This window comes from Pelmatolapia mariae, linkage group LG9 (assembly GCF_036321145.2).
Source record: "Pelmatolapia mariae isolate MD_Pm_ZW linkage group LG9, Pm_UMD_F_2, whole genome shotgun sequence".
NCBI lineage: Eukaryota > Metazoa > Chordata > Actinopteri > Cichliformes > Cichlidae > Pelmatolapia > Pelmatolapia mariae.
The window spans coordinates 15,183,571-15,200,221 of NC_086235.1; the positions used below are offsets into that span (position 1 = coordinate 15,183,571).

General features: G+C 41.0%; 1 protein-coding gene across 3 annotated transcripts in view; it reads left to right on the forward strand.

The window, feature by feature from the left end:
- Positions 1-206: 206 nt before the first annotated feature.
- Positions 207-16,651, forward strand: part of tmem108 (transmembrane protein 108) — a 61,781-nt gene continuing 45,336 nt past the window's right edge. For 2 of the 3 annotated variants that reach the window (XM_063483402.1, XM_063483401.1), the window contains exon 1: positions 207-646. The gene's annotated coding sequence lies outside the window, so the exon portion shown is untranslated. The remainder of the gene's footprint in view (positions 647-16,651) is intronic. The other variant, XM_063483399.1, reaches the window with a different exon arrangement.

Below are 16,651 nucleotides of genomic sequence, written 5' to 3' on the forward strand. Positions count from 1 at the left end.
TCAGCTTCACTGACGTTTCACTGCGTCACGCGGTCCTCTTTCTATAAGCTAACTTTAGGGTTTTCCTGTTGGGACGGGGGATTTCAGCGCGACCCTGCGATCAGGGAGGAAAACTCTGCAGCAGTCCTCATTAAAATTCCCCGTCCGTACGCTCACCACGAGAACCTCCTGTGGTGGGTGGCACCGGCGTCCTGCGCGCCTCTTAATTGCGCATCAAGCATTAAGGGGAGATCACGGATCACAGTTCCATTACCCGTGGCCGCGGATTACGCTGCCTTGAGACTGGGAGGGGGTTGCTTCACGTCCCGCTATTTACGGCGTTGGGGCTGAGAGTGGAAAGGTGGACGCAGAGGGTCCAGAGGTCCAGCGAAGGGTGGCGCCCTGCGCATGTTGTAGTCCAGCGCCTGGACGCACAGTGCCGCTTCCCAGGGGCCGGGGGACCCACAGCGACACGGTCGGCTCCTGCAGTCCGCTGCCTGGGCTCCACTGGCTTCTCGCTGCAGCTCATGATTCGGACATTTCTGTGCGGGGACTGGCAACATGTGCGCCCGGATGGTGTGAAGTGTGACACGGCGGCTTTTGGGTTGCATTTCTCTCGGATACGCCGAGCAGGCTGCCCGACGTTACGGCGCACCTTGTGCAGTAGGTAAGTCGGCTACATCTTCATCCCTGTACTTCAGATTACACACATCACCCTCCAGCTGCTCTGCGCATCCGGCGTGTTTTATTGATCGCTCTTACCTCTGCTTATTGATTATGTTAAACGTCCGATTTGTTGAAATCTGCTCAGGGTTTCCGGGCAGTTATGAGCTGACACGAAGGTCTGGGCTTCAAATCACTGTCAGTGCTGCAGAACATGTCACTGCAAGATATCCTCATTCATGCCCTATCAGCTCAGAGCATCAATAATGCATTGCACGATGTGAATATTGATATCAAGACTGGGAAATGCCATCGTCAGAAGTTGAGCTCGTGTTGCTTTCTGGAAGAATCATCATGTAATTGAGGAATAGTTTTTATTTATTTATTTTTATTCTGTGTGATCTTAGCCTTAAAAGGCTTGAAAATCCTCTAAAATGAATGAACATTACCACTTAATAAAACATCCCTCAAAGGTTTCACTGGACTTTTGGTGACACTTAGTTCTTGAAGAGAGTACAGATTGATTTGTCCAGTTTTTTTTCTTGGATAAAGTTTGTGAAGACAATGAAAGCCTTGAGTCTTCCAGCTTGATGATCTCTGTCCCGAGTGCTTTATTTGTCAGGCAACATGGGCAGAAACAAAGGAGATAGTAGAAGAAACTCTCTTAAAATGCCATAGTGCCAAGAACAAACTGCATCACCAAATACACCATTGGAGTGTGGAGGTTCAGCTTTGTTCAAGAACAGTGGGTTCGTGTAGAGAACAGTTTAAAGTGTGTGCTAATTGAACCTGCCGGCCACTCTCCCCATTGTAACGGGAATGTTTGGTTGCTCGTCCTCCACAGAAACCCCCCACTCCTTTGTTCTGGGGGGACAATCCTCCAGTGCCATGTGTGCAATGGTTTGGGGGGGAGGGAGCAGGGTCAGCAGGGGTATTGACATCTGCGGCTGACAGCTTCCTCGGTGCGAGCTGACATGCTGTGATACCATGAATGGGTATTAGGAAACATATGAGCAAAGCACTTAACACTAATGAGGACATTTATTCTTTGTCCACGATGCTTGGGGACCAGTTTTACGTAATACTGCTGTTTTTGTCATTTGTCTAATGTAACTAGAAGTAAGGACAGTTATTCGTGTCACGCGGTCACTCAGTTTAAAGCTTGGCTTCAATTAGCATCAAGAGTTCAGAGACCTTTTATTTTTCAGCATTTTTGGACTTAATTAACTGATTGATTGTAGTTAGAGGTTGATGTTAAAACAACTTCAAGTTTTAGTCACAGTATCCCAAATCTAGTGCTCAAACTGGGTAATTAATTGATCTGTTAACCTTCACATAACCTGAATTATTAGTACAGCATTGTAGTAGATCAACTGTTTGTTGTTTTGAGCAATTTGGGGAACAGTTGTTTAGATATTTGAGCTTTCTTCTTTTTTTTCTTTTCTCCTCGTATTGTCAGGTCTTATAATATTAGAAGTGATCACTGTTGTGAACTGAATTGAGTAAGTGCCTTAAATCTGCATTATTTCTGTTGGCCAATAGAGTGGCGACTACTTTGGTTACAAAAAGCAGTCATTGTTTAGAAGTTTACAGGAAAATTCCTCTGGTATTCACTTGATCAAGACCTCAGGAAACACCTTTCCAGTGAGTTTATGCCATCACAAGTTTGACATCTTATTTAACACAACAGGATATACTTTCTTTTTAAAGTAAAATAGATGATTATTCAACGTACAGTTTTAGGGTTTGAGTAATTCTTATGCTAATATTGCATTGAGTTTGCTCTGTTCTTGGCTGTTCTTGGCTAGGAGGTGATATAGACTTAAAATTATATCCAGGTATTTAAAGGAAATAATGATTTTTATGGTTATGTGGGAAAAAAGGACTGAAGGATGTTTTATCAATGGAGTTATTGTTGCAAACAAAATAAAGTACATTTTCCATTCTTTTACAGTGAGCTACTGTGATTGATGATAGACTACTTAGTAAGTGTGAGTCTATCAAGGTACCAGCAGCAGCATTGTAGTGCAGTAGTAGTGACACAGCATAAGTTTAACAGTAACTAAAGTAGCTTAACCTTGTACATAATGAGGAGATGCACAATATTATCACATAATAAAACAGAAAAAAGGGAAAAGTAAACATATGGCATCGCTACGTCGTTGATGTTGTCACACCTTTATCAATGGTCGTCAAAGATGATAATGATATAGCACAGCCCTGTTTCTCAGTCCGTATCTTTACTCAGAAGACAAAATAGCGATGGCCTGATTGGGGCTCTAAAATCAGAGCCTATAATGGGTAATGTCACAATACATCTTTTATGTACAGTCTTTGCTAAAACACCAAATATTGAGAAGTAAATTTAGCCATTTTTTCCATCTGTTCTCTGTTTTTACTCTATGTCATTCATGTTTCTGTCACATGCGACTGCTCAAAGGTAGAAAGCCTTCAACAACTTGTTCAAATACATAAACTGCAAACAATAGGTTACATGACAGGTTACCGCCCACAAATCCCGCCACTTCTTTCTGATCCCTGTATTATTATGAAGGTCAAAGTGTCGGTCATTTCAACGCCTTTCCACTCCTATCTACTGTCAACTTTAGAAGGAATTTGCAGTGACCAGGAGGTGAAAAGAATCCACAGCTACTTTCTTATCAGAAATGTCAGGAAAAGCCAACATTAACACCGAAAAACAACCAGAAAATATCAGCTATCACATCCAGAGCTGCACACAAATTTATCAGGGAGTTTCCTGGGAAAGGGACATCTGGTTTCTGACTCTTGCAAACTGAAGTCAAACTGATGGGAACGTTTTAAGGGAATGTGGCTATGACGGTGTGAGCTGGTCCTGTACTTGTAAGCAGGCGTCCCTCATGACTGGTAGAGAATGGTACACTATGAGTTGGAATGCAGCCCTCATGGGCCCCCTCACGCTGCACATTATGTGTTCTAAATGGACTTTGCACCTTCCTCCAGTCCGACAAAACAGCAAGTGGCCAAAACAGGATTTTACCTTAGCAAAGGAAGGAAAGCCAGCCAGCTTGCGCCTGTGTTTCTTTTCCTGTGTTCTCTAAATGCCATCCAGTATTAACGAAGGCCCCTTAGCTGCTTTGGAAATTACTTTCATTAAACCGAGAGGGGGTTCATAAACAGGAACTGCAGGGGAAGGTGGCACGCTGAAAGAAACCAAAAGCCGCTCTATTCAACCTAGAAGAAAAATAAAGTTTACCCCAGAGCCGGTTATGATCCTATCAGTTAAAGAGTGCTCCCATAGGACCAGAAGGAGACGGGGCTCGAGAAAAACAGCCTGACTTCTAAATAAAAAAAGAAGAAAGGAAAGAAAAAGCGGCTCTCTTTCAGGGTGTTGACATTTGAAATCCAGCATACTGTATACAGTAGTATCAGAACAGGCTCTATTTGCCCACTGGGGGGTATCAAAGTGAATAATATACCATGTGGTGCCTCAGGTAAACAAAGGGTTTCAGTTCTTGGCAGCAGCAGAAGACCCACCTGCCCACAGCAAGCAGAGGTCACAGGAAATTCAAACAGAATGGTAATGAATAACTAACCATTACGATGATTAAAGGGGGGCGATGGGCACAGGGAGATAAGTGTGTGGGGACTGTCCGAGCATGAGGTGTTTACAAGAGGAATTCCTCGCATTCCCCAGCTGCAGTCATGCCACTCCAATCTGGACCTCCACCCACTGATCCACTGATGGTCACCCTCCATACCAAGAGGGACCCAAGGGGCGGAAAAGGGTCCATAAGCTCTATCAAAGTTAAAAGCTGCTGCGAATGTGTTGTGTAAGAGGGGTTAACGATTTTTTTAGGAGCGTTTGATGGCGTCCGGAGCACTAAAAGCTCCATAAACGAAAAACGACAGAGAGAATAATGCCAAAATCTTTTGTTTTCCACACAGTCAGTCTACTGCAAAATGATGGTGCTTTCAGGGGTTTTAGCTTGATCAACTTTGTTTGATAGCTCTGCATGTTTAACATCCCCAACAGCAAACGTGCTATTTTTAGACCAGCTGTCAGATTGGCTCTAGGGATGAAAATGTTGGTCTGTTTTTCAGTCCACAACAATGCTCAAGACTGAAATATATCCAACACTGTTGTAAGGGTTGTCGTAAAATCTAGTTCAGATATTCAGTGTTCTCAGCAGATGCATGCTAATCACTCTGAAGATGTCCTGATATTTATTCCAGTATTTCTAGTACCTAATGAATTTTGTCATGTATGTCAAAAAATGCTGTAAAGTGCTGTGTCAGATAATCTGTAATAAATGATGGACATAGGTTTTGTGTCTTAAAAAATGAAGCCAGTTCTGAACTTGCTTAAATCTCCATTCTTCTAAACATCCTGCAGGGGATGAAAAAATGAAGTCTAATAGTAAAGAAGCCTAAAGGAAAACAATCATTCCTCTCAGCTGATCCGTAAATATTTTCTGTACGAGTTTTATGATCTCAGTTTTTGGTTTTAAGTCCTGCTGAATGCAACATTATATTCATTTTGCAAAATATGACCTTTTTTAGAGCCACTCCTTAAAGCTAAGAACAGGAAGCTTGGGATACAATTCACGTGGGCTCACCACAATAGGACAATGGAAGAGTGGAAAAGCGTTCCATGGTCTGAAGTGCCTTGATTTCTGCTGTCTCATTCAAATATTATGGTCATAAACAACATGAAAACATGGCTCCATCCTGCCTTGTATCAATGGTTCACATTGCTGGTGGTGTAATGTGTGAGGGATATTTTCTTGGCACACTTTGAGCCCCTTAGTACCACCTGGGGAGTATTGTTGCTCACCATATCCATCCCTTTATGACCACAGTATATCCATCTCCTGGTTTCTTGAACATGACAATGAGTTCACTGTACTCAAAAGGCCTCCACAGTCACCTGATCTCAATCCAGTAGAGCACCTTTGAGATGTGGTGGAACAGGAGACTCTTATTACGGAGGTACAGCAGGCAAATCTTCAACATCTGTGTGATGCTTTCATGTCAACATGGAGCAAAATCTCTGAAGAGCATTTGCAGCATGTTTGCAGAATTAAGAAGGTAAAAAAAAACCCAGTAATAGCAAGCTGTACCTAATAAAGTGGCTGATGAGTGTAGTCTTGTTGGTGTTTCCCCATACTTTGCCACACAGGTTATTTAATATAGATTTAGTCAATATAAAGTTGTAAGAAATCTAAGAAATGAGGCATATTTGTTTATAAGGAGGTCATAATTGATTGGCCTAACTCTGTTCTTTACCCCTGCAGTCTATACGAGTGTTTTATTTTTTCCACAGTCAAGTTCTTTAAACGACGCAGTTGCTCAGCATATTTTGCTCTTACAGAATCCTGTTTGAACAGCGTTTGATTTTCTTCGGTACCATCTGAGAGCCTCTTTAATCCAACTGTCTCTCTGTCACATGCAAAATAAACTAGACGCAGAAGAAGGATCCCACTTTGTTAAACCCACATGTGAAAAGTGAAACATCGAGAGGTGCGATCAAGACGCCGAAGGTTTGTGGTTTAGGATCAATCAGCACATTTTTTTAATGCATTTCAGATGACTGGGGCTAATAGGATTATGAGAAGTCCTGGGGGAGCTGCATGCTACCACTGCAATACCCAGCCTGCTGGCCTGCGTGATGAAGGGGGACAATACTAGAAGGTGTTAGCCCAGTGATTACCAGGTGTGAGGCTCACCTATGAGGATTAGTCAGAACCTCTAATGGATGGCAGGTTGTGACCACAGATAACAAGGAAGCAAATCGCAGCCCTGCCGTTGTGGAAAGTGCTTTTCCATCAGGTTAAAAAAACAAAAAAAAAACAGAGGTTCTAGTTTCCTTGGCAACTTCTTGAATCTGAATATGTCCAAAAGCAGCTCTGAACTTCTTGCACCACCAAAAAGCATAAAGATCCTCTGATTTGGAAATTGCTAACCCGTGTCAGTCTGACTTTGAATTTCTTACATTGTGTGTCCTTTGCTTCTTATCTTCGCCTCAAAGCTTTTGAGCACGTAATCAGTTAAAAGAAACTTTGTCTACCAGCCAGACTCGTCTGATAGAGGCTGCAGATTAAAGTGGCACCATATGCTTGGGAATGAAGTGCCCCCCCCCCCCCCCCCCGCCATGTTAGAGCTTATTACTGGGCCCCTGTGTCACTGTCAGCAGCTAATTGTTCTTGTGGATTGAGGTGATGAGGGGGAACAACTCCCCTGTCTTGTCCTAAATGCCAGGTCATCTTTACTCTTCTTGTTCTGCAAATCAAAGCATTTCCTTGTCCAAACACACAGTATGTGTATTTACAGCCAGCTGCCAGGCCTAGCACTTACACTACCCTTGTTCAAAATGCCTGCATCTACGCAGAGGGAGCCAGGAAAAGAAAAGCTCCAGAGTATATAAAACCGTTGCTTTCTTTCTATGCCCTGACCATGCCCCATATGGCTCATTTCATGGATGCTGGAGAGTCTGATTGAAGGGCTGAAGAGTAGCAGAACTGATGTTCTTTATACACAGTTAGCAAAGTGGGAGCCAAGTCCGGAGCAAGGTCGCATGAGGTAAAAGGAAATATGTAGGAGATAGGAAAATGATTTGTTCGAGTGTAACAGAGTGCACTTTGTGCCAGATTGTACTTCGTAACAAAAGAACAGGAAAGATTTCTTTCCCAAGAAACTCTTAAGGTTATATCAGGGATTTCCACCATTTCATACAAGTACCCCAGGGGGTACCTTTGCAGCAGCTAAGCAGTATATGAAAACATTAAATCAGCTAATCGTAAAATGTGGACCTTGACAAGTTTCAGCAGAAATGTTAACAGTTAACGAAAAACAATGGTAAGTAAAGACAAAAAATTATTAAAATACATGAGTAATACTAGTCAGTACTATTAAAAAAGTTAATACAGTTCTAACACTGGTAACAGTATATCTGTAATCTGTTAAAAAATGAGCGAAGAATTAACTATCAAATGTTTTGGCTATAGATCAGCAAGAGAAGAAGGTGGCTACATTTAATGGTTAAGTACATGAAATACACTGTTGTGCAAAAGTCTTGAGCCACCCCTTGTTTCTTTATATAGGTGCAGCGATTTATTGAAACATGAAATACTGTCAAAAAGGCAAAAACAGAATTTGTACAATTCTAATGAGCCTGAAAGTCAACGTGACCGCCTTTATTCTTCAACACAGCCTGAACTCTTCTAGTCAAGCTTTCTTGTCATTTCTTTATGTAGTTTCAGGAATTGTTCTCCAGACTTCTTGAAGGACATTCAAAGCTCTTTTTTGGATCTTGGCTGTCTTTTGTTCAATTCTCTGTCTGGATGATCCCACACTGCTTCAGTAATCCTAAAGACTCATAGTATTTCATGGTGTTTTTTTCTATCCAGGTATGTACATTTTCTTAAGAACATGTCTTTCAGAATCTGCCACTTATTCAAGTTTTCAAGTAATAGTTTTTTTTTTTTTTCAAATCATCTTCAAAATTACAAAATATACAGTTAAAAATACAATTCAAAATGTAAAACTGTTATATGCTATATGTAGCGACATGACTGGTTTATCCCTTGAATCAGGTGCGTTTTTCACTTTGAAATGATTCACAGGTAAGGATTAAGCAGCTAATCAGACAAAAAAGCATTCTCCTGAAAATGGTCATGTAGAAGCACTGGACTGAAAAAGAGTGGAAAACCATAAAAGACCTTTAAAAAGATTAGGAGAAAGTCTGGCATGTCCTCCTTCTTATAAAGAAATGAGGGGTGGCTCAAGACTTTTTTACAGTTTTGTACAACTGATGAAAATCAGTAAGAATAACACTGGAATTGATTTATACAGACAGCTAACAGTTCAAAATTCGAACAAAACTGGCGAGTATGACTCTGATGTCCTCTTATCCAAAGGTGTCACAGGAGCTGACATTTCATTGTAAGCTAATCATTAACCACCTCTGGGAGAACGCCTCAAATATGAAAATATCAGCACTTGTCACCCACAATTAGACAGAGAGGCTTATACAGTTTCCTTCCATTCTGTCCCCCGTCTGCCTCTCTAGGCTCGGAGATTTGTGTCTTCAGGAGGCTAAAAAGCTGCCTGGTAATCTGAGACAGCATTAATAGAGAATAAGATGGAGCGAGGCGGCCCCACAAATTAATTACTATACACAGAGCGGCAAAAAAAAAAAAAGCTGTCAAGTGACACAGTGGGATTTTGCTTGTTTTGTGTGTGTTTGTTTGTGAATGTGTTTGTGATGCTGGTAACGGTGTCAGGTACATCACCATGGAGACTGTGGCTTTATTGTGTGGGGAGGATGTTGATGCTGGAGTGGCAGGATTGGCAGCAGACAGAAGCAACGTTGTAGCAACAGCAAAATCTGACTGGACAGCAACTGGACAGATATCAGTTTTGTTTTTGTTGTTTTTTTTTATAAACAAGGCCCATTTAAAAAATTGATGTGAGCCTTGTCCGTCTTTCACATTTCCACCCCGACAAATTGAAGGCCCGGGACCGCTTGCCCACAAGATCCATGTTCACACCCAGATTATCTCATATACAGAATAGCAGTGCAGTGAATGAAAGGCAGCACGAACCCAATGAAACTGCCACTGAAGCTGCTGGAATGACTCTCCTCCTCTCATCCCCTCTCCTCCCTCGCAAAAGAGGAGAGTGAGGGTGTCCTTTGGGGAGAAGGGATGACTTGACGTTTTGGGTTTGTCAGAAGCCGCAAATAAATTGGACTCACTGGTCGCTCCACGGGCTGTTTGGGCTGTAAACACACTGCAGCTCGATATGTCAAACATGCTGTAGTAACTGCAGTTATTTTTCTGCTCCCTTTCAGCGCTGTAATGAGAGTTTATGCATCTGCTGCTACTGTAATAACCACATTTTTCTTGTTTCCTCTGCATAATGTGCTCTTGCAGGACCATATGTATGTTTTTGTAAATTTAGGCTCTGTCATTTTATAATTCTAAAATCTCTCTATTGGCTTAGGCAGCACGTGTAAATACAGATAACAAGATATCAACGAGAGATATAAATTTCTTTAGAAATTAATGCATTCGAGTCCCTGTGTGTTGCAAACATCTAATCCATTAACAGTAAGTTAACTGTATAGTACTGTCTTCTGCACTGAGTCTGGATGCTAACTGCTAGTGAATGTGCAATGGGATTTTATTTGAACTGAGTTGCACAGACATACAACAAAAATAACCATATAAACAAGTATTTATATGTATTTATATATATAGAGAGAGACAGGTTTAGACCAGTATTTGACTCCTTCATTTTCATAGTATTCTTACATGACTGTTTCATTTCCAAACATCTGAAGCTCTATGATGTCTCCCATTGGTTAATGAAGTCCTGGTCCGGGCGTTGACAATGACAATTTTAATGACAATTTGTTAGCCAATGAGCAACCCTGTTTTTTCTCCTTCTCTATAGAGATATAGCAGCACAGAAGTTTAAGATGCAATTTTAAAAGGTAAAATTAAAATAAATAATAAATCAGTATGTTATGAGCACACATTCCAACTCCCCTCTAAGCACTTGTGGGAGCAATTTGAAGTAGGAAGAGTTTATCTCAGGTCCCGCCCCCTTTGCGCCGCCAGCAGTTATTTGCCCCGTTGTTGAATGCCATTCGTTTTCTACAGTCTCCGGTCGCTCCGTCACTGTGGATCGCTTCCAGGGTGGATGCTGCTTTGATGTCTCCGGTGGGGACAGAGACAGCATGTTTTATTTAGTAGGACTTTAAACTAGTGAAATGAGCCCAGGAAGTCAGGAAAGTGTTCGCTGAGGTCAAAGAGCAAGGGCCCGAGATCCATTTTCTCATAGACAGCCCGAGTTCTTTTTTGCAACCAATTAATTGGCCATTTAAAAAATGCGTGTTAAAGCCACTCACACAGGCTTCTCCTTTCAGACCAGGAAGACGCAACATTTTTTATACACAGTCTAGGGTCCTAGCCCTCCTCTGAAATGCTATGCTAAAGTTATATTACAAGCATCAAAGTTATAGAACAACCAAGTGTGGGCAGCTACATCATCCCTGGGCTTCTTGTGTGTGAATATTGAAGTATTTGATGGCTGAAGCTTCCTTGCGTCTTTGCACTGCTGAACATAGTTGGTCAGCTGCCCGTTTGTAGCTTCATGTCACTGACTTTATAGAAAATGATTTGAAGCCATTCTGCATTGGTAGTGTGAAGTGGATATTTTCTGTATCCACAAGAATGCGAGGGTCGTGATTAGACTTGTGGACGCCTGCAAGCTCTTCAGCTTTTTGTGACAACACAGTTATACTAAGTAGCATGCTAAGGAGCATAGCAAGGACAAGGTATTATAACAAGAACAACAAAGCACCTGTGGTTTTTGCAGCTGTGTGTGTACACAGCATAATCCCAACCTTAGAGGGTAACTGGCTCACGTGGGAGGCCTGTCAAGTAATTCAGTTCACTCAGGCCTTCCAGGTTATAAAAGCTGGACCATTTCTCTGCCTCCTCTCCTTCCAACTGGGTTTAATTTTTTGTGTTTGCACTCCAAAGTGCAGATGACATTTATTCATCCATTGACTATTTGCATTGCTGATATTGCTGAGGCCGACTTCCACAGCTTAAAAAATGTAAATGTAATTTACAGACTGTAGTGAATGTCTGGAATGTGTAAGAAATTTACAGTTTGGTTTGCATGTTTTAGATTCTGGTTAGCTGTGTTGTTATAGTTATCAACAGAAACAATGTGCAAAAAACCACTGGAATGCTCCTTTAAATTGAGACGCAAACAAAGCTTTGTCATCAGTGGCAAACAATTCCTCTCCCGCACAACTGTCAACACACAAACTCCTAAAATAATGTCCGTGAGGTTTGGTTGCCACCTCTGCCTTCCCCTGGGGACTCGCTCCATTCTTCACTCTTCAACTAATAATAGATGCTACTGCTCATGCCGCCATATTGTCCCATGTCCGGCATCACAGAGAAGAGAGAAGCGGTGGAATGATGGAGGCAGAGACATGGAGACACCTACAAATTTGCTCCCAGCCAGCTCGGTCTCCCCGCGGGGCCAACCATTTGACATTTAACTACGATAGCTGTAAACAGGCCACTGGAATGCCATTGACATTCATTTTGTCTGGAGCAGTTTGTTTGCTTTTGTCACTCTCCTCATTGGTAAGCCCAGGAATTTTCTTCCAAAAAATAATTGCAAGCCGAGAGCAGCTAACAAAGACTAATATCAATCATTTTGTTCACTGGTCATCAAAGTAGTTCACGAGTTATTTTGGTTGTTGTGTACATATTAAGACAAATATATACTGATACTACAATATTCAGCCCTGAAAATATGTGGAGTGAGCTGAACATATTTAAAAAAAACTGTAGATTTGCTGTTTTTATGTCATTGCTTTGGCAGAAATCTTGACCTAACTTAAAATTTCTACTTACAAAATCATTGTTAAAATGAAACAACTGCTGCCTCAGCTCCACTGCATGGATGAAAGGCACTTATGTAAATTTTTTACATAACCTCATCCAAGGTCAGAATGACATCTGAGCAACTCTAAAGGAAAAACGTTAAATTTGCCTAATCAAAAGTGTAAATTGGAGAGTAAGCCAGTACACAGACTAAAGTACTGGCTGTATATGTATCATTTATTAAACTGATACTTTACTAGATTAATTAACTGGCCTATCAATAGTGGAAACTGGATGTCAGAGATCCTGAAGCTGAAGGTCCAGAAAACAAAAAATGTATTGAACTAAATCTTGTGTGGAGGGAAATTACTGTGAAACATATAAATTAGGTTTTGATTCATGTTAACCTGCTTCATCCATTCCAAAGCCAGTTTTGATGTGTGTTTGGGATCATTTTCCTATGGGAAAACCCAACTGTGCCCATTAACCATTTAACTGTTGATTTGAGGTTAAGTTGAAGAATTTGGAGGTAGCCCTCCTTCATTATTCCCTCCACTTTGTGCAATGGTGCAGTACCACTGGCATGATGCTACCACCACCATGCTTAACAGTTGGTACAATGTTCCAGAAGGATCTGACTTGTCCAAACGAGCAGCTGCAAATTTTAGGCAAGCTTGAAGGTATTTTGAAGCAAGATCTTCCTTCTTGGTCCATACTCTACCAGTTCATGGCAGGCTTGAGCCTTGGTGGTTCTTATGTTGTTCACAGTTCGGGTGTTTTTCCAGATCCAAGCTGTCTTTTTGATGACTCCTCATGAAAGTTGCCATTCATGTCCAGCAAACAAACCTTTGAGTTCAAAGTTTAATGACAAATGCATTGCAGTTTCTATAATTTTTTGATTAAAAATCTCGTTTATTCCTCCAGTTACTTAGTTACAGTCGCTTGTTAACTATTTTCGTGTAGATTTTTCTGTAATTTGTCACTCATTCCTTATTTGTCCCCTGATGGGAGTCTTAAAAATTTATGATAATCCCGTGTAATTATCCGATGAAAACAGCAATCATTTTTTAAACACTGTTAATTTTCTCACCTGTTTCATGTAAAAACTAAGAGGCGTGGACCATCTGTGGTTCATCACTTAATCATAAACTGTCTGAAGCACCCACAGTTCTTGCTCCATCCCTTGTTTTTAACCGCTTCTTCATTCATAATAAACACTGCTGACTGTGTGAGCAGGGGTGTTGCAGATATCATCCAAACCACGCAGAGTCTGCCTTGTTCCTCTGCTGTTTACCTATTCATTAATTCAGCCGTGAATAATGGCACGGGAGAACCAAAGCACCTCATCCTCTGGTAATTAAATGTCTATTGGTGAGACATTTTTCTCCTGGAAAGCATTTTTAAAACTGACACACATGCACATACACACACTCTGAGAAGCTGCCGGTGGGTGTCCTGGGCTGGCGTTGGTAATTAGCATGCTGAGTGGTTGCACTGATTGCTTCATTATTTTTCAGATTGGCATCAGCGGGAGATATTTGATGGATATTGTTTGAGTGTAATCCATCCTAAAGCCACTTATACAGTACGTGCATCAATTTCTTCAGTTGTTGATGTTACTTCACACCTATAGGAACAAGCCCATGTATTTAAAAAATGTTCCTCTAAGGCGCTTGCACCCTAATCTTGATCCTCTTGCGTCAGGTTAAATGGAGCTCCAAACCTCAGTGAAAATAACCACCATCATTGTGTTACTCAGCACACGAATCCTGTTATAACTTGTGCTCTCTTGGTCTGGGGTGTTAGAGTTATGAAAGCGAGGCTTATTAGCAAGGCTCAGATCCTGTGTGTTCTGAAGAAAAAATCAAAATGGTTTCAGAATAATTGGCTTGTTTTGTTCACAGCAGTTCAGCCTGACACTGTAAGCAGGACAGCAATTATCAACCCAGTTTCGCAAGGATTATTTTTGTCAACGAAGAAAATAGTGGCTGCGTGTAATTGGACATTTTAGGCACAAAAAATTGAGAATTTATAAGGCGCTAGATGTTTCATGAAGGCTTTAGTGCAGTAAATTTTATGCTTAAGTGTTTGTCTAATAGACTGTTGATCAAAAACAGTCAATTAATAAATGCAAGATAGAAGTTTCTATGGTAACATCACCCATTTATTTGTGGACAACTGTTTTGAAGCCTCAAGGGTGTTATTTTGGCTATTGCAGTATTGTTTTTTGGACCCAGACTTGAACACATTTTAACTTAAAGGTTAAGTATCAAGTTATTAGCTAACGCCAGTTAGCTGGTTAATAAAATGCACAAAGTATGCGTGCAACACAGATAGAAATATCTGCTAACCGGGGATATAATATAGTACTGTGCAAAAGTCTTGAACCACCCTTCATTTCCTTATATTTTGCTTTGGAGAATTGGGAATGTTAAAATGTGCAGACATACAGTATGTAAAGCAAAAACAATGTGTTCACTTCTAACAAGCTTGACAGTCTGTATTTGGAACATTTTTATTCTTTAACACAGCCAGAAATCTCTTAGACAAGCTTTCCTGTCATTTCTTTAAGCAGGCTTCAGAAATATTTCTCCAAGCTTCTTTAAGGACCTTCAAAGCTCTTCTTTCTGGATGTTTCTGTCATTTGTTCTGTTTTCTGTCAAGATGATTCCACACTGCTTCAGTAATGCTGAGGTGCAGACTCTCGGGAGGCCAATCCATGACTGATTTTGTTCCACTTTGTGCTTTTCTCCATTGGCAGTTGTTTTTTGGGGGGGACATTGACATACAAAAAATAAAGCTGTTCCCAGTCAGATGCGTTTGAGATGGTACTGTATGGTGGATCAAACTCTGTTGGTTCTTTTCTGTGTTCATAATTCCAACACCATTGGGTGAAATGCAGCCCCAAGCTATGAAAAAGCCTCCACTGTGTTTTACAAATAGCTGTAGAAACTCATTGTTGTACCTCTCTCCTGACTTCCTCAACATATATGGACAACTACAGATTTCAACCAGATATCTCAAATGTGGATTCATCATTCCATCAGCGCTGTTGCCACTGATTTTCAGTCCAGTTCTTGTATATTATATTGCATATCTGGCATACCTTAAGTTTACTTCCTGTTTCCCTTCTTTAAGATTGGCTTCTTGGAAGCCACCAACTAAGACCATGTCTGATCAGGCTTCAGTGAACAGTAGATGGATCAACTGAACATGACTTTCTGATACTTTTCTGCTGGAGAAATGCCAAGTATTCAGCTAAAAGCTCTTTAGGAATAATTTTGTTGGTAGAAAAACACAATGGTATCCCTGTCAAACTGACTTTTTATGTAGATTCATATAAAGAAATTGGAACAAATTGTGTTTTTGTGAGTAACAAAGTACCTAAAGATACTATTTAAAATGGGTTCTTTGCTAAGTTGTCTTTTATTTGTAGACACAACACTGGTTCATCCCTTGAGTTAGGTACTTTTTTTAAAGAGTGAGTATTTTATAGGTCCGCGTTAAGCAGCTTTCCAACAAAAATATTCCTCTGAAATGGTCAGGAACAAAACTCTGAGAGACCTTCAGAAACCCTGGAGAGCTGCTGCTCGAAAACACTTTTAAAATAACAACAAGAAAGTCTGTCTCCTTGGAAGCAAAGTATAAAGAAATGAGGGGCGGCTCAAGACCTTTGCACACTATTGTACAAATAAAATAAACATTAAATTTCACTCACTAAACAAACTAGAGAACAGACTTATTCCTGTAAGTACAGCAAACCGCACAGCAAGTCATGTGACTCATCAGATAATTGGATAAAAATATTTCTAAAAAGTACAGAGTCGCATCCTGTTGAGAGGTCCAATTTAGTGACATGAATTTTTTAGGTGAAGCCATCTTTCATCCTCTGACAGCTGGGATAGGCGCAAGTCCTCTCATGACCCTGTATCCTTTAAGATTTTATACAGAGTCATGTAAAAAATTAATCCATTTCAGTATGGGAATGGACTGACTCCATTTAGATACAGCTTCAACTGGCCATTCAAGGAACATCTGTTTTTTAAACAACTTGTATATAAACATTTTCTTCCACTTATCTGGGAACGACTCGCAGGAGCAGCAGTCTGTCTGGGGGATCACTAAGAGAGATGTAATGTGTGGGACATGCCCAGAACACGTCACCCAGGAGGTGCCCGGGAAGTATCCTTATCAAATGCCCGAACCACCTAAACTGGCTCCTTTCGATGCGGAGGAGTAGTGGCTCTCCTCTGAGCCCCTCTCAGATGACTGAACTCTTCAGGTAGGTTTTTTAAGGTAGAGGCCAGCCACCCTTCAGAGAAAAATTATTTCCACTGCTTATATCTGCGATCTTGTTCTTTCGGTCACTACCCAGAGCTCGTGACCATAGGTGAGGGATGCAGATCGACCAGTAAATTGAGAGCTTTACTTTTAATGCTCGCCTGCCTTTTCACCATCAGTATCACTGCAGCTGTGCCCCCAAACCGTCTGCCAATCTCTCACCCTCTTCTCCCCTTACTGGCGAACAAGATCGTGAGGTACTTAAACTCCCACACAAACAAATGTGCAGTTAGATAAACTAAGATGGTAAACGTCTTATCCATTTTTCATTA